This window comes from Lepisosteus platostomus, chromosome 8 (genome assembly GCF_059453375.1).
Source record: "Lepisosteus platostomus isolate fLepPlt1 chromosome 8, fLepPlt1.hap1, whole genome shotgun sequence".
NCBI classification, from domain to species: Eukaryota; Metazoa; Chordata; class Actinopteri; order Semionotiformes; family Lepisosteidae; genus Lepisosteus; species Lepisosteus platostomus.
In genome coordinates this window covers 1,962,056-1,981,709 of record NC_142618.1, presented here as the reverse complement: position 1 = coordinate 1,981,709, position 19,654 = coordinate 1,962,056, and the positions used below count along the sequence as shown (strand labels likewise).

Sequence of the window (19,654 nt, the reverse complement as noted above, 5' to 3'; positions counted from 1 at the left end):
ATTTTCACGAAACCACTTTTCTTCAACTTGAATTGGGCTAAAAATCCATCCCAGAAAATAAAAATTCTCTGAGTAGTGTGGAAATGCTGATCTTTACCCTACCTGGGGTGTCCACAGAGCATTTCCGCGAACTCTAGTTGAAGTGCTCTGGGCATGGGATTTTGACATGTTACCCAAACCAAAAGGAATGAGTGGGAAACAATCAAGACAACAGATAGAAGCACTTGCATTTGAATGAGTTTCAAGCATGCTTGGGTACTCGTGTGATCTGAGTGACTCAGTTTTGGAATACAACTGTCGTGTGGTACACCGCGACCTCCAGGCACCCCGGAGTTTCTGAAAAAAAAATTTCTGCGATTCTCACGAAACCACTTTTCTTCAACTTGAATTGGGCTAAAAATCCATCCCTGAAAATAAAAATTCTCTGAGTAGTGTGGAAATGCTGATCCTTACCCCACCTGGGGTGTCCACTGAGCATTTCCGCAAACTCTAGTTGAACTGCTCTGGGCAATGGATTTTGACATGTTACCCAAACCAAAAGGAATGAGTGGGAAACAATCAAGACAACAGATAGAAGCACTTGCATTTGAATGAGTTTCAAGCATGCTTGGGTACTCGTGTGATCTGAGTGACTCAGTTTTGGAATACAACTGTCGCGTGGTACACCGCGACCTCCAGGCACCCCGGAGTTTCTGAAAAAAATTTTTCTGCGATTTTCACGAAACCACTTTTCTTCAACTTGAATTGGGCTAAAAATCCATCCCTGAAAATAAAAATTCTCTGAGTAGTGTGGAAATGCTGATCTTTACCCTACCTGGGGTGTCCACAGAGCATTTCCGCGAACTCTAGTTGAAGTGCTCTGGGCATGGGATTTTGACATGTTACCCAAACCAAAAGGAATGAGTGGGAAACAATCAAGACAACAGATAGAAGCACTTGCATTTGAATGAGTTTCAAGCATGCTTGGGTACTCGTGTGATCTGAGTGACTCAGTTTTGGAATACAACTGTCGCGTGGTACACCGCGACCTCCAGGCACCCCGGAGTTTCTGAAAAATATTTTTCTGCGATTTTCACGAAACCACTTTTCTTCAACTTGAATTGGGCTAAAAATCCATCCCAGAAAATAAAAATTCTCTGAGTAGTGTGGAAATGCTGATCTTTACCCTACCTGGGGTGTCCACAGAGCATTTCCGCGAACTCTAGTTGAAGTGCTCTGGGCATGGGATTTTGACATGTTACCCAAACCAAAAGGAATGAGTGGGAAACAATCAAGACAACAGATAGAAGCACTTGCATTTGAATGAGTTTCAAGCATGCTTGGGTACTCGTGTGATCTGAGTGACTCAGTTTTGGAATACAACTGTCGTGTGGTACACCGCGACCTCCAGGCACCCCGGAGTTTCTGAAAAAAAAATTTCTGCGATTCTCACGAAACCACTTTTCTTCAACTTGAATTGGGCTAAAAATCCATCCCTGAAAATAAAAATTCTCTGAGTAGTGTGGAAATGCTGATCCTTACCCTACCTGGGGTGTCCACAGAGCATTTCCGCGAACTCTAGTTGAAGTGCTCTGGGCATGGGATTTTGACATGTTACCCAAACCAAAAGGAATGAGTGGGAAACAATCAAGACAACAGATAGAAGCACTTGCATTTGAATGAGTTTCAAGCATGCTTGGGTACTCGTGTGATCTGAGTGACTCAGTTTTGGAATACAACTGTCGCGTGGTACACCGCGACCTCCAGGCACCCCGGAGTTTCTGAAAAAAAAATTTCTGCGATTTTCACGAAACCACTTTTCTTCAACTTGAATTGGGCTAAAAATCCATCCCTGAAAATAAAAATTCTCTGAGTAGTGTGGAAATGCTGATCCTTACCCCACCTGGGGTGTCCACTGAGCATTTCCGCAAACTCTAGTTGAAGTGCTCTGGGCAATGGATTTTGACATGTTACCCAAATCAAAAGGAATGAGTGGGAAACAATCAAGACAACAGATAGAAGCACTTGCATTTGAATGAGTTTCAAGCATGCTTGGGTACTCGTGTGATCTGAGTGACTCAGTTTTGGAATACAACTGTCGCGTGGTACACCGCGACCTCCAGGCACCCCGGAGTTTCTGAAAAAAAATTTTCTGCGATTTTCACGAAACCACTTTTCTTCAACTTGAATTGGGCTAAAAATCCATCCCTGAAAATAAAAATTCTCTGAGTAGTGTGGAAATGCTAATCCTTACCCTACCTGGGGTGTCCACTGAGCATTTCCGCAAACTCTAGTTGAAGTGCTCTGGGCATGGGATTTTGACATGTTACCTAAACCAAAAGGAATGAGTGGGAAACAGTCAAGACAACAGATAGAAGCAGTTGCATTTGAATGAGTTTCAAGCATGCTTGGGTACTCGTGTGATCTGAGTGACTCAGTTTTGGAATACAACTGTCGCGTGGTACACCGCGACCTCCAGGCACCCCGCAGTTTCTGAAAAAAAAAATTCTGCGATTTTCACGAAACCACTTTTCTTCAACTTGAATTGGGCTAAAAATCCATCCCTGTAAATAAACATTCTCTGAGTAGTGTGGAAATGCTGATCCTTACCCTACCTGGGGTGTCAACTGAGCATTTCCGCAAACTCTAGTTGAAGTGCTCTGGGCATGGGATTTTGACATGTTCCCCAAACCAAAAGGAATGAGTGGGAAACAATCAAGACAACAGATAGAAACACTTTTTCAGCATGGAATAAACCTTTACTTGTTCCTTTGCAGCCTACACATTCTGACGCAGCTACCTACGTGAACTTAATTAAAATATGGGTATCTTGTATCCACGAAACACCAACTTATTGATACTCATTACTGTTACTTTATCCAGATTTTTTTCCTGATTTAAGTTATGGAGCATAAACGCTATTATAAAAATCTATCACTGAATGAATAGAGCATTCATGCTACAAATAAATCCATGTTGTATTAATATAAAATCATGTTTTGAAAACAGATAACTCCTTCTTCATATGAGGTGTCAGGCCTGAACAGAACTCATACTGTACATGTGTACAAAATTAATAAAATTCTGTTCACTAGCCTATTTTTTGTTTTGGCTTTTCATGACATATCTATATTTTTCCATATTACTTATTTTTTCAATCAGTAAGCATATTAGATTAACAAATTACTTTATATACGATCACTTAGATTATCTTATCTTGGGTATTCTTATTGCCATTAGGGATAGGATCCTCAATTTAGCAATTAGCATCTGCAAATAAATTATGCAAGCCAATATTTTATTTAATTAATATTTTGCTAAAACCATTTAGTTTGCTTGATTGTAAAAATGAAAAAGGAATATATAATTCTTAGCTGTATACCCTAATGTGTTTGAACTGCACTATTTTTTTAAATCAATTTACAAGTAAAATGCTTAAAAGATAAGTATTTTGAGAAGCTCACAATGATACACAAGAAATCATGCACAGGGCAACAGAGCTATCACCCTAGTTGTGAACCTCCTTGCCCACCCACATTACAGTGGCTGAGAACTAGACCCAGGCAGGCTAGGAAACATGTCCAGGCAGGACAGGTAGAACAGGATAGGTGAGGGAGAGGCAGGCTGACAGCCCTCGAAAGTGCCAAGCAGCCACACACACACAGACAGATATGGTGTCACACCCAGCCAGAGAGCTACAGAACCATAGACTTCACTGAAAACCATATTCAGCATTTGAGCTGAAAGCCAGGCAGATACAGGGAATCCAAGACAAGTTGCTGAGTCAATGGGAATTTGAGAGAGAATACCAGAAAAACAGGAATCCATTCCAGACTGACTGGGATTTAAAACTGAGTACCATATCTGGTGGGAGTCTGAGACAGAATACCAGGCTGACAGAAATCTGAATCTGTTTACCAGACTGATAGGAATACGTTACAGAGAGATGGGGGAGCCAGACAGATTACCAGACTGACAGGTATTCAAGAGATTGAATACGTTGAGTACCAGAACAGACTGAGACAAAAAGCAGGCAGACAGACAGGCCAGGCCTACAGGCAGGCAGACCAAGCATGGAGAGACAGAAACCAGGCTCATGGGGCTCAGGCTCAAGATAGAATGACAGAGCCCCAAATACTTTTGGATCCAGGTGTCACGGGAGCCAGTCCTGACTCCCATAAAGTGAGTTGTTTAGGACCCTACGCAGACGGTATAATCCGGAAGTGACTGGAGAAGGACAACAGGGCAAACACAGCTGGAACAGGATGGGATGACAGACAAAGCTGGCAAAGGCGAATGAGTCCAAGGGGAGCCCAATTGAAAAAAACAGGGAGCAGTCCAAAATCCCATACTGGGAGATCCAAACCCAAAGACGAACAAAGGGAACAGGAAACCAGGAACACAGAAGATAAAACCATAACGGAGCTAGGCGCTCTGAGCCCTGGACAGGACACTGTTCTGAAGACTACATTATGCCGTCGGGTCTCTCCTGGACCAGCTGGTAGGTGGGCTTCTGGGTGTCCATCTTCCAATGCTGAGCCCTGAGCTTTAGAGCCATGGGGTTTAAATAATAACGGGGAAACCAGGGACAGGTGTATGTAATAATGAAACTAAAATACAAAAGGGTTGGAGCACCCTCTAGAGGAGGGATGACGATCGTAAAACCAGGACTTTATTGAGCTTATCATCTAGCCAGGGCATTTCCACTAACCAATTCCAACTGTGTGTAGACAATTCCAAGAGTGTGCAGACACTGAGAGGCATAACAGAGTGCTAGATTTACTTTAAACCCACAATAATCCTCTGAAATGTTTCCCTATACTGAATGGCACTTGAGTGCAATTTATCCAGTTCTACATACCATTTTTTCTCTTCAGAATTAGAAATTTATTTACTTTAACCTTGCAAAATAAAGCATTTTAGTAGGTATAGGGTAAGGCATAGATGTTGTGTTTGTGGGTTAAAAAAGAACACAAAGGTTGTTCATAGTTAATCAACTGTGCCGTAAATAATTAGATCCACCATAATAAAGAATAAACATTCAACATTTGACTGGACATTCCTGGAGAGGTCATTGCGCCATCTTCCACAGAAAGGGACAATAGCATAAAGACAGGAATGTTCTGCTTTGCATATGGGACAACTGATCATTTGAGTCACCATTAACAGAAAAATGCCTGTAGTTGCTCCTTTTCAAGAAAATATGACAAAATTACTGCCTCTTGTATTTTTTCTATTAAATAAGTAATATCAATTAAAGAAGTAAAATTTCATTTAACAAAAAGTGTTGTAGTTGTTTATTCAGAATTTATCTCTGAAGAATGAAGAGATAAGAGAGATGCCCAGGAAGTGGGATAATAATATAATTTTCGTGTTTTTGTATGTTTTTTGCAAACTATGCAGTCTAGTGGCTTGACGTAGGCTTTGTGCTCAAATGTATATAAAGATGCTACCTGGCCTTGGTCAGTAAGATAAGGGCATGTATTTGGTAAGCTGGCTGTACGCCCAGAATATGAAAAGAACTAACTGTTGTCTAGTCTGCAACTTAGATATAATTAATTGGCAGGTGTTGCTTTTTCATCATTTGTTTAGAATATGTCATAGTAACTCATTGTGTTTAAAGGTATAAAGGACCATCTTCAGCTACTTATTTTTTAAGTCTGGTGGTCGCAAACCAGACTTCCATATGCATATGAATAAAGGGACTTCTGCTTCACAGACACCTGAACTTTGTCATTTGTTTGACACAAAATCTCTAACAACACAGAATAACCTGAGTTATTGACATTCAACATATTGGCAAAGCAAGTGGTCATGGAAGACTAATAGCTACTCACAGAATATTTTTTGTTCAACCTAGAGTGCATTTATTTCAAAGGAAAAAAAAACAGAGAATTTCACTATACTAGGAGAACTTAGATAAAAGAAATAGAACATTTACAGTGCTTAGGCAGAAATCTGCAACAATAAGTATAGAACCCTGTAGAGACCCTTAGGCTGTTCAGTCAATTTCCATACACTTCTTATCATTTCTTTCCTTTGGGACCATCAGCATCGAATGCAGATATAAGAGGCCTCAGACATATGCATCTGATGCCACTCTGTGTAGGAAACGTGGTACAGTAGAAATGGTCTAATTCAATTTTAAGCTTTTTAGTGGTAGTTTTAGGCTGCCATTATTAAGAGCTATACACATAAAACTAGTTTTAATTATTTTGGTGTATTTTATTTTTAGTTGTGGCAAGGTTCAGAAAGTCATTTGTTAAGCAGTACTTTTATTCCAACGAAAGGAGTTTTATTTCCATGACCATTTGTTCACTGACTGTTCCTGGAAATTTAAAAATACAATTCCAAAACTGTTGTAATTCTAAAAGCTTTCATTCTGAATCTAAAGTAAAACTAATACTTTCCATGTTGCCTCTCTGTAACTGTTCTTTTAGATGTTTTCATGCAAGATTAATAACAATTGTATGAAACAAGGAAACTATGCTTACATTGACCACAGAGTGCTTTTACAGAAATAATTTCTATAGTTTCATGAAACATAAACACTACTGAATTAAAAAAGCATTGAATAAAATAAAAGGGAAACAGTTCAAGGAAAATATATGCAGTGTTGAAGCAACAAGGTAACACAAAACAGAAATGATTACATTACACATTACCATCTGTTAGGAAATAATTACAGTATTTATTTTCTGTGGAGAGAGAAGCAGTTGTATTGATGGATACTAAAGTTAAAGTCTGCCTGTAGGCATATGTAGACTGCTACACAGATGTTTTTGCAATAGTTGCAACAGGTCATTATCTTTTCACAAACTGCTTAACTGATAGGAATTTACTTCTAGTTGATTTTGATTACCTATTATCTTGGGATACATTATAATATTTCAAATTTTATGTTCCAACGTTGAATATAGGACCATCCAATGGTTAATGGTAGTAATCATGTACAATAAAGCTCCAGCACTATTTCCCATGAAGATTGTCTTTTTTAAAATTGTACTACTCATTTGTGGCTCTATGGCTCCTCTTGTAGGGTGCCGGTTGGTGACCTGTGAGAGTCTGGGTCCAAATCCTTGGGTCCCCACAAAACACACAAAACAGACATTTGACATTTTATGTAATACTCTTTTGAAAGTCCTTGAGTTTTCCTGAAGTTCCCTGTATGTCAAATTAAAAAGAAAATTATTTTTAGTCAGAAACTTTTGTTAATTTTCTCATTTTTCGTTACCTAATTAAATTGCTGTTTCCTTCAAAAATGCTGCCTTGAGGCCATATTAAATAGCAGTCTAACTTAATGAGAGTATCACTTTCTTTTAATTTAATAGAACTGAATATACACAAAAAAAGAAATATCAACTACAAAGCTTAGTGCCATTGACATTTTCTTTAAGAAAAAAAACTATTTTAACTATTACTTGATAACCATTCCAAAATCAAGAATCATTTAAAATGGCACATAACAACATATCCAAAACTAAATAACTATATTAGAGATTGCAGCATAAATAGTACCAGCGTCTCTAATATATTTACTAATATTTTAATAATGATCAATTTAGATAAAAGGTTTTAACAGTATCTGAACAATTCTGGTTTTTAATGCTGTGCAACAGTGGAACTATGTGCACTGCGTCACTACACTTGTATCTTAGACTGCAAAACATCAGACTTTTATTATTGTCCATAATAATCTCATTGCTTATGTCTAGGTGAAATACAGGTATGAAACATAGGAGGTAAATATCAAAGTCTCATGTTATAAGACTAACATAGAAGGTTGGTTTGGTTTTGGGAACTTCAGGAATTTCACAGTAAAGGATTCTGTGATTTTAGCTCTGTTGTACAAGCTGTGTAAGGTCAAACACGTTCTAGATTACAAGGAACTATAATGGGTTTAAAACCCAGTTTTGAAAATGTACTTAAATCTGATGTAATTTTCCACACTCCAGTTTTTATGTGTGAGGAACAAGAATGATCAGGGTGACTCCCAAGAGGCTGAACCAGTGAAGATGCTCGTTTGGAGTACATATAGTACAGGTTGAGCTCTACAGTTCAGACATCACTGGTTCAAACCTGGGCTTTATCATTAGTCAGCTGTGATTGTTATTCTTCAATCAATGGTGCATAATTCATCAAGTTCTGCTCTGGATTAGTGTACTTTAGTCTATCAAAGTATCACTGGCTTGCAATGCAGAGTGATAAGTGAGAACTGCACCAGTCCTCTATTGGATGATAAAACTCTGTGGGTCTTCATCTTGCTTAATCTAGTTCAGTATATAGGCAACATGGTGAGCTGAACTGACTAATAACTTGTTAATTCTAAATATGTAGGATATTGTTACAAATTGGTAGCATTTGAATAGAAGCACTGAATCAACAAACCATAGACCTCTGTAGACTAACCAAACACAATCCTAAAACAATAACATTATAAACTTCTTTAAAACTTTAAATAAATTAGTAAAAGAAAGGAAAAAAATGTTGACCTTAAACAACGATACAACATAAACTATAGTAAGGGACATTAAACCAAGGAAAATGTTTTTCCCTGATACCTGACAGTTCATATCTGGAGAGGTTAAATGACCATCCATGCTGTCTGTGGCACCGTTGCAGACCGATATACGGGATTAGACAGATAATAATAATAATAATAATAATAATAATAATAATAATAATAATAATAATTGCTTACACTTATATAGTACTTTTCTGGACACTCCACTCACAGCGCTTTACAGGTAATTGGGACTCCCCTCCACCACCACCAAAGTGCAGCATCCACCTGGAAGATAAGCTGTCGGTACTGCAGACAGACGTGGGTTCTAGAAGAGTCAGTGCTCTTCAATCCTTAGTGCTCTGTGGCAAAAACTGCACATCACTGTTACAGACAATAATTAAATTGCCTGCACAGATTTTAGAGCTGCTGCCCTGCTCTTGCAGTGTCTTTGCAACTCACCTAGTTAGGGTGTCTCAGGGGTTGTGATCTGGTACACACACAGTTCACTGGCTAGATCAGGGGCTCAGAGGCTCAGGCTACTGACATCGGTACTGTCAATACTGCTGACTCTAGGCTGACTGCTTCTGCTGCTGCTGTCCTCTATTTCTCCTGTCAGCTGGAGGTCTTCCTCCTCTGGTACTTTATGAAAACCAGGTGGAGGTGCGGGAAACTCAGGTGTTGTCTCTTCAAGGGCAGAGAGTCACTGTACACAATCTGTTGTGCACTGGTAAGATTTACTGAGGACTATTCTAACCCTGAACACTAGCAGAGAGTAGTGTTATCCCCAGTCAAAACAGTTTTCTTCTGCTAGTGAGCACCTCACTCTCCCCTGCGTCTGCTCTTCCTGCCTGACCAGCTCTAGACTCACACATCTCTATATTTTTGCTAACCATACAGTATTTACTACATCTGTCCACTGCTCAAACTTCCTCAAGATCTCCTTTATTTAATTTCACAAGCTTTTCACTGTAGGCTTAGAGGACACAGAAACCTCTAGATCTACCAAACTCGTTTTTGACTTGTAGGTCTTTTCATCTGTCTCCCCCAAATTAACACAACAATTATCCAATTTATATCCTAGTTCCTAGATTTTTCATTTCAGTTGCTAGTGTTTTTCTATCTCGTTTTCCAGTTTTTGTAAGCTACAATTCATTTTAGTTCATAAAGTTTTCCCACTTGATCTGCATTTAAAGGTTTACAGACAAGGCGATCTAGAGGTCTAACAACCTAATCACACAGAAAACCCCAGACTGCTACCACATATTCAATTCTTAAATAATGCTCTCTCCAGCAAGGTTTAAATACTATGCTCCAATCAGGTTTTGTCTGGTTAATCATGAATTAGGGGCTCTCGCCTGGCACAAGCTTTAAATTCCAACTTCTCTCACTTCTCTCTCTCTTGCGGTCTGGGCTTTATTTTACCTCTTTTCTTCTGATGATGATCTGATCTCATATTATGTTTATCTGGACTGTTAATAGACACATGTGCCTATAACTTAATTAACTTAGGTAAAGCAAGATAAACTTTATCATTGTATTTGATCATAGGATTTGGATCCCCTACATCTCAGCAAACATCCCCTTTGTTTTAAAGCTGTTAATGTTTGCAATGCAAGCTGTTACACACTTTATCTTAACTCTGATCTAAACCTCTGGATCTACCAAACTTTTTTGACCTGTAGATCTTTTAATCTGTCTCCCCCAAATTTACACAATAATTATCCAATTTATATCTTAGTTCCTATTCACCCATAGTTGTAACAATACTAAAAAAATAATGATGGCATGTAGTTCTTATAAGTGTACCAGACCTATGTGTTTCATACCTGTATTTCTTCAAGACAAAAGCAATGAGATTATCATTGACAATAATAAACTATTCAGTGTTTTACACAAAAATAAGAGTAATTTCATGGATCATGGACAATATTACCAAGGTAATACTCAAGAGCTGCAAACCCATGTAGAAAAACTTGAAAGTTATGAAAAACAGGCTATAGAAAAATAGCAAAGGATTACAATTGTGGAAGAAGCTGCTGACATGCTTGAGATTTGGCTGCTAGCACTGGATAAACAGGTGCAGGAAAGAGCTGATCCTATCGACGATCTGGAAAATAGAGGGAGAAGAAAGAATGTATGCATTGCCCACCCAGTCATGGCTGCCTAGTTCCTGAACACTGAAACCAAATCAAGTTGAATTAAGACTGAGAGGGCCCACTGCATGCTAGCCCCTATGCCAGGTCCAGACAACAGGCCACAGCCAGTTGTTATCAGATTACACAATCACGTGGACAAGCAGAGATTGATGAAGGTTTCAAGGCTCAGTGAGGCAAACAGGAGATCTCTAATATATGAAGACTCAAAAGTAATGATCTTCCAGTTTATGAAATATTGATACGGTTTACTTGCAGATCACTCACAGTAGAGCCACTAAGGTATTCGACAGTCCTGGCTATGGAATTCATCGACATGGTGGAATAATCAGATGCTTAGTGCAGCTTTGTTTACCCACTGGACTCCATGATTACTGCTGGAAGGTAGGTCTGTGTGTAATCAGTGCTTCTGCTGAGAGTGAGGTAATCATGGGTTCTGTGTTTAATTCAGCCATCTTTTTGTCTTTTGTCCTATATGCTGTCAAACTTCTGTTATTTTTTATAAAAAACCTGATGTGTCAATTTTCAGTTTAATTAATACAATTACTGTGTTAGGTGCCTTCTGTGGTTATAAGATAAACTTTGCTCAATCTGAGGCCATGCCACTAGATAGCCTGCAACATATACCTAATACTCCTTCTCCATTCCCCTTTTCTTGGTCACCTTCAGTGTTTGTTTACTTGGGTATATTTGCCACACCCAAACATAGTCAGGTTTTTAAGGCTAACTTCATTTCCGTCTGAGAGAATCAGGCTGGATCTTTAGCAATGGAACACACTGCCCATATCCTGACTGGGCCATATTTCACTTCTGAAAATGAATGCTCTCCTTACTTGTTTTATCCTATTCAAATGATTCCTGTTATATTTTCTCACAAAATATTGAAAAACTGAAATAGCTGGTTCAACTCTTTTATGTGGAGAATCCTATTTAAGATGGCAGAGTTATGCCTACCAAGTGCCAAAGGTGGCCTGTAGCTCCCAGTCATTAAAACAAATCAGTTAAGTGCCCACCTACGATCTATAGCTGATTGGGTGTGCAATGATTCTTCTTCAATTTGAATTGAAATTGAAACCTCACAATCAAAATGTCCCTTACAAAATGTGTTGCTCTTTAAGAATATAAAATCAATCAGTATTGTGAAAACTCAATATCAATCAATACAGTCAAGTTATGGAACTTTGTTTGGTGCATTGAGGAGAAATCAGGGATGGCTTCTGCATTCCAATTTCTGACAACCCGGACTTCTTACCAGGCATTATAGATTATAGTTTTACACTATAAGTGTCAAGAGGAATTGTTAATATTAGTAATTTATTTGATGGTTCCACACATGGTTCTCCCAGCCATCAAAGCAAATTTGGAACAGGTTTCTCTGCTCTGTGTCCTTAGAGCAAGAGGGACATAGGCAGTCTTACTCATTGCTTGTGGTTCCACCTCAGGCTACAAAGGTACTCCCTTTTATCTTTTTTTCCTTTTTCTGTTTATGCTCCCTTTTTTATATCTGGTGCTATAAAAGAAGAAAAGTTAATAAACTTGGTAAAAAAGTTCCATATTAAGTGGTAAATGTACAATCAGTCTCAGATTGTCATTCAGAATTACAGGTACAGTACTCAACAATACACTTACTGCATGAGGGCTGGATCTTCTAGTTTGTCCATTCATGCAGTAGTCAGATACACACATCATATGCAGTCTTACCATTAGGATTACCATTATGTCTGTACTGCTGGTCTAAAACACATAAACCATAGACAGCTTTTTTTATCAATAGTCACGGTAAATAACATTGATAAAACAGTATAAAACAAACACTCAGAACACGTGGTAAATTATCCCAAATGCATATTATGTAGCTGCGTCAGCATGCATGGGCTGCAAAGGAACAGGTAAAGCTTGTAAAGAGATACAACATTTCAGCTGTACTGCCTTCTACGGGTGACACAATCTTTCTCCAATCTTTTAATTATAGTCTGTTTTATTAGAGTCATTGTCAATCAAGTTAGCCCTGACTAACAGAATTATAAGAAGCTGCTTAAATTACAAAGACTTTCAAGTTTCTTTACAGTTATTTAAAATTAATCATATTCATCTTTACAAAGAAATCTGGAGGCATGCATACTGTATGCATGTGAGCTGAAGAAGAGGATAACCATGGCACTTTATTATTATCAAATAAATAAGCTCCCGCCTAAATATTTCTTGGGGAAAGAAATCAATACAGTATACAAATAAAGCCTTCTGAGCTCAACCATTTCTTTCTTGTTTATTTATATAAATTCTTAAGAACCTAAACCTCTCAGACAGATTTTGTTTTGATCTCTGCAGTATCTGTAAGCCTGTGTTCAACAGGAGGCAAAAAAAGACATTTTAAAGTCTACCACCACTGATACCAACATAATGCATTTTATTGATTTCCTGTCACTGTGGTATCATCTGCTGCTCTTGCATTAACTTTGCGTGCTAGGACTCTTAAAGAACAGTATATGTCCAGCCAGAAGTAATTGGATAATAAATGATTTAAAGAAAACATACTTCTGTACTGCTTCTCACTATGTAATGTTGGGAACGTGAAGGAGAGGTTGTTGTTTGAGCACGGATCTGGAAATCTATCCATTTACCTATTATCTGGAAGCTGCTTCTTCTTGGTTAAGATTATGACGAACCGAAGCCTGTCCTGAAAGCGAAGGATCCAGACTGCTGCCAGCCTAAGCTTCCGAGCTCCATAAAATGCATTATGTTGGTATCAGTGGTGATAGACTATAAAATATCTTTTTTGTCACAAATACTGCAGTGATCAAGGTGGGACTTTATCCCAGGAAGCCAGTCCACTGCAGGTGATAACTATACAAAAAATTACAGACACTAATTGCCCTAGCTGGCATTTGGAAGATGGGAAGTAGCAGGGGCCCCATGTGGTTCAGGCTAGAATCAAACCCAGAACTAAACACCACACCACCATGATGTCCTATTGTTAACATGTCAATGGTTTTTCCATGTTTGCACTTCTCAAACTGTTGGACCTAGGTTAGTTCAGCACACTCACATCAGTATTTTTTATTTGGTTTTATTAGGTTCTTCTGTTTTTTTTTTAATATTCTGGCTACGTTATATTTGTGTTTCTTCTTTCCTTTGTTTTTATTTTTATTTTTGCCCAGAGCAGTATAATGCATGTCCTGTAATAGCTGAAAAAAAGAATACTGGGGATTTGCTGCAAGGAATTTGTCCTAACTCCCAAAGACATGCTACAATATTTTAAAATGGCAATGTACTGACAAAACAAAGAGCATGGAGAATGGAGAGAACAAGGCTGACTGAATGTATATTGGAATTCTTATTCCCATCGATTACTCAGAACATATGCAGGGCACAACAGACAGCACCACACAATGTAGAATGTACATTGCAAACATAATAAATAATGCAACCAGAACAATAAATATGTTGTAGAGAACAATAAATATGTAGTAGTGAAAAAAATGCAAAAAGTGCATAGTGCATTTGTACGTATTTTAAATTATTTTTTAATTAATGAAAAGAAAATTGAATTGTCTCTATGTAGTCTATATTAAATTGTTCTGAAACACCTAAGGTTAAATAGCAATGACTTGATGTCTTCAATGTATTTGATATGCCCTTATTTTGTTGAGTATCCCATCAAATCTGCTTACATTTGACATTGTCTCTTTGAGTCTTTTTTATTGAAATTATTTTTCCAACATGGTGAATTTCATGACTGATGCTTTCAAAGCTGTGTGTTTTCAGTGAGAAAGTGAGAACTTTACAAAGTATAGTGTTAAATTACATACAGTATTGTGTTTCATAATTGAAACAAGTAATGAGCCTCTTCTGAGAAATCAATAATTCCACTTGATGGAATTTTGTTTATCCTCTGACATTTTTTTTTTATTTTACTGACTTAACATCCAATAAAACATATGGAAAACATATTTGGATATAAAATAACTTTTAAAGTATGACATTAGAACATTATTTTTGCTCAATTTAATTTTGCATTTTGGATGTATTTCTTATTAAACTGATTGTAAAAATTACTTTTATTCCTATATGTTCCTGTTGAACTTATGATAAGGAGTCTAAAAATGAAGTAATAATGATAGCATAACTAATGTATTTTTTAGGAGTGAAGAATTAAGCTTATTGCTTATAATGATTATTATATCACAGAAGATACAGTGAGATAACACACAGCTTTGAAAGCATCAGTCATGAAATTCATCATGTTGGAAAAATAATTTGCATAAAAAAGACTCAAAGAGACAATGTCAAATGTACTGTATGCAGATTTGATGGGATACTTAACAAAAAATAATAAAATAAAATGGGCGGAGTGGTGGCTGTGACTGGAAGGTTGCCGGTTCAAATCCCGTGGCTGGCAGAGGAATCCTACTTCATTGGGCCCCTGAGCAAGGCCCTTAACCCCAACTGCTCCAGGGGTGCCATATAATGGCTGACCCTGCGCTCTGACCCCAAGCTTCTCTCCCTGTCTGTGTCTCCATGGAGAAAAGCTGGGGTATGCGAAAAGACGAATCCCTAATGCAAGAAATTGTATAGGGTTAATAAAGAAACATTATTATTATTATTATTATTATTATTATTATTATTATTATTATTATTATTATTATTATTATTATTATTATTATAAAAGTAGCCAGGTCAAAAATACTCTTTAAGAAAAGTAAAGGAAGCAAAGGATATCTGTAAGAAGAAATAGATTGTGGATTGTGGAAGCATGTATATCTCAGGAATATTGGGTGCAAGGCAGGATACACGCTGGATGGAACACAAGTCCTTTGCATGGACACAAACATGCGCACACTCACACCAAGTCCAATTTTCCCACAAACCTACTAACCTTCCAGTATACCTTTTGACTGTGGGATAAAATTGAAGCACTGGGTACAAACCCACAAGAAAATAGGAAGAACATATAAACTCCACACATATTGTACCCCAGGAATTCAAGCCGGACCCCAGCACTGCAAGGCAGCAATGCTAACCATTGCACCACCATGCCGCCCAAATTACAATTTCAATATATAAATACTATTTAATCATTTATAGCTACTTTATTTTTTTTAACAATACAATAAATCACTGTAATCTTTACCTTTACCATAGAGTTCTAGATATGGTACTCCTTGTGTATTCTCTTAGATTTCAAATAAATTTTATGACACTTGGGAGAGTAAATTTCTCTAGCTTCAAACAAGAAGGGTATGTTTCTGTCTGTGTAGTGTAGTTTGTATCTTCTCATTGTTAATAAACATTTGTTTAACGAAGTGTGCCTGGATTATTACTCCTTTTAAAAAAAAGTTGTACCAGAGAATTAAAAATCCTCTAATTATACCATCCTCTTGGGTATATTCTCGAGAAATCATTTACAAGTCAGAGGTTATGAATATTTATTTTACTTATTGACTAAACTGTTCGGTCAATTCCTGATTTTCACCATTTCCATAACCCCCCTTTTGTATCAATATGAATGCCTATATAAAAATGTAGAAGTATACTGAGAGCCATTAAATCTAATGGTTCCAAAATATCGATACCAATATCATTTGTTGTGTTTTTAATGCCTATCAGTATATTTTTCACATAGATAATGCTCAGAAAACTAATGAATCTGTGACACCTTGTGCCCTAGTGTTTACTTTTTGTAGTCATTTATAATGGTCATGTTCCTATGTCTCTACAGTCTGTAACCTAGTTCACTGAAGTTTATAGTTGACTCATTTAATGCAGGGCAGAGAAGATTAAATTTCCTACAAGGCAATTGGAAGGAAGTTAGATAACTAGTTGAAGCCCTAGGTTATGAGGCACAGCTGTTTTCAGTTCAGGCTGCATCTCATAGTACAAAAGGATAGGGCAAAAACAGCTCTGGGCCTTTGTCGAGATAGACTTCTGCTGCAGTTCTGTTTGCTGTGAAAGGATCAGGCTGTGCAGATCGAACACTTGGCCTTGACTCACATAAGCTAAACACACTAATAATAATGAGAAAAAGAAGTTATTGACAGGGAGCACATGACAAACAGAGGACAGCTGGAACAAAAAGGAGTAGAACCAGGAGGAAGAGCACAAGATGTTCCTGACAGGGTTACTGAGATATGATAATGAATAGATACTCAGTCCAGACACACCCTGAGTTTTACCTTTGCATTTACCTGCAAATTTGCTCATCTCTCTGTCAGTTCCTGGGAAATTGTCTTTAATTAGTGTGCTCCATACAAATAATAAACCACTCAAAATGGGAAAACTGGGGAAAGAGGAATACGGTTCCCTATTAACACTACAAAATCCTGATCTGAGATTTTGAGAGGGCATAGGCAATGCAAGCACAGAGATGGATTTATAATGAATCATTGAATACAAGCTTTGAGTATCAGCAATTTTTAGAAATCCTATGTTATTTTGGTGTATTATTATTACAACTATTATTACAACTTTGATCATTATAGTTTATTTTGGGTGAGAAGAAACCAAGATTGTCATGTAGCAGTCTTTATTCCACAATAATCAGATTATTCAAGAGGTGATCAAAAAAGTAAGTTATCCTTCAGATGCCTATAGGAAGTGCTGTAGTAGCTTATCCGTCACATTTAATTAACTCATTGCCATGTGATTTTCAACATTAGCTGGATATTTGTTTTCTTGTCATTTATAAAGCTAATGTCATACCAACAATATTAGGTTTTGTGTTGTCCCTCACCCACTTCTAATTGAATAGGTTTGCTTAAATGAGCAGGAGATTACGTTTTTACAACATGGTAAAAAAAATATATATATACTTTGAAAGATTAATAACAAAATTATGAGAAAAATGCAGTTCTAACAAAAATGTTTTAAGACATGCATCTTTTTCATTTTCTCAATTCTTTAGTTAGAATGTGAAACCAGTGACATCTCATTTAAAATAGATGTTTGGTAGGCAATGAAATGCTTTACATTATGGAGACTTTAAAAAAAGTTCAGGAAGAGGAAAAACTATAATCTTCCACCTACCTACAAATAAATACCATACTTTTCGATTATGTGTTTCAGATTTGCATCCTTCCTCCTGCTTCATCTTTTCCCTTACAGCAGCTCACTGTTTCATCCTTCATTAAAGGGTGGATCAGGGCTCTAACACCTCTGTCCTTACAGATGAGTTGCTGGTCTCCTCAGCCAGGTGAGTTAACCCAGGAAAGCTCACTATTTGAGCTGTCCTTCAACTTCTGAAATGATCTACTGAAATGGTTCTTACACAAAATAAAAATTCCTCTGGTTGGGTATCAGAGGAAGTCCATCTCTACCACTGCCTCAGATTTTGAGACTAGAGTGAAATGTTATGCACATATTTGGAAACATATTTATGCACATATGTGTCTCACTAATTACAAATATAAGTAAGCAGTTTAGAAAAAGTGCTCTATGTAAGGCAGGGGTAGGCAGAATATTGTGTTTTTCTTGTTAATCGAAAAAGTATGTCAAATGTCCTGCCTATGATTCTCATTTCTGAATAAGTGTTGAATAAAGAGTTGTTTTAGAATATATTCTAAAACAATCAGCTCAATTAAAATAAAATATGCTGTTTATTTTATTATAATAAATTAAACAATTTAAGTACATTTTTTTCATTTACTATTTCTTTACATTGTTGAGGTTTGAGTGAGAATAATAAACCAGACTGCATTAGTTTCTTCAGCTCAAAGCAATTTCAAGGTGAAATTGCTGGTGTGTACAAGGCACATATAAATTGTTATCTATTGTTTAATTTGTCACAGCTTTTTTTGAACTGTGACCTGTTTGGCAATACCCTTGATATATATATTAAGATAACCATTATTACCACACACAATGTTTTTTTCTGGAAATAAAAGCTAATGATGTTGGGTTTAGCATTCAGCTAATTAGAATTCTATAAATAGGTTTTGGTGATATATGTGGTGTCAGAATTCCAGTGCTAGGGGAGGACCAAAAAGGCAGCAGCGATCAATACTGAGTTCTGAATGCATGACATTGCATATTCATTTAATGAACCCATGCTTTTATCTGTTAATTACAGCCAGGCTCTAAATTAACATTTGTTGGCAGTGTTGGATGAATTTCCAGGTTGTCCTGTAAAAGCATGTTTATTTAATTTATACTCACAAAATGTTGGTGATTTTCATTTTTAAATATTTTTACAGCACGAAATAGTGCAAGATTTTTTCAAAAAAGATGCTATACCTAATTTGATAAATCGATAGTATTTTAGAGACACTTTAACTTTGCGTGTCAAGGTGAGGAAAAGTAACACCCTGTAAACCTATGAATTTTAAAGTGATCAAAATCTATATACTATGTTTTTTTCAAAAATAACTTGTCCTCTAAAATACTTTTCCATCCTCATTTAGTAACAACCTCTGCATTTTAACTTTATAAATTCTGTATGCTACATTAATCCACAACCCACAACTAAAAATAACTGATATTGTAACAGATTATATGTTGAACTACCTACAAGCAGTAGACAAATAATGGAAACACTAATGTAAAGTAACTTAATAGGGTATCACCATCTTTGCCAATATGGCCTGTATCACTGTGACGGAGTGCTTGTTATTTTTTCTTTCTTTCTGAATGTGAAATACTCCAATACTTCCCCCTACCCTTCTGGTATGTTTGAGAGAGTGTATGTGATACGAATGAAGTGTAAACGATACTTACCCTTTTGGTGTTTCCCAAAAATCACTGCAGTGTTTTCCCCATTTGGATTATTTGTATTGTTTTGTGTTGATCAAGATGGCCACCAGTCACCTTTCCTGTTTGTAGTATCACATAAATTATCTTAAAGGGAAAGGTTACTGGTGAGGCAACTATAAATAACCGATATAAGATTAGTTGTTTTGTTTAAGTGAATATATCACAGTTGCATGACTCTGTTAAAAGTTAGAAGTTATTTTGAGATGGTTAAATACTTTATTTTGATCAATCTGCTCATCTCTGTTAAAAATGTGAGTGAGTCCCTTTAAGA

General features: G+C 36.9%; 1 long non-coding RNA gene across 2 annotated transcripts; it reads right to left on the bottom strand.

The window, feature by feature from the left end:
- Positions 1 to 6,094: 6,094 nt before the first annotated feature.
- Positions 6,095 to 19,428, bottom strand: LOC148655486 (uncharacterized). 2 transcript variants are annotated; one of them, XR_015941067.1, is made up of 4 exons: positions 19,348 to 19,427; positions 12,268 to 12,372; positions 10,505 to 10,592; positions 6,095 to 7,143 (listed from the first exon to the last, which is right to left on the bottom strand). It is a non-coding gene; the product is annotated as an uncharacterized LOC148655486 (long non-coding RNA). The 2 variants fall into 2 exon arrangements; XR_015941068.1 differs by lacking the exon at positions 12,268 to 12,372 and having other exon boundaries at positions 19,348 to 19,428.
- Between the last annotated feature and the right edge of the window lie 226 nt (positions 19,429 to 19,654).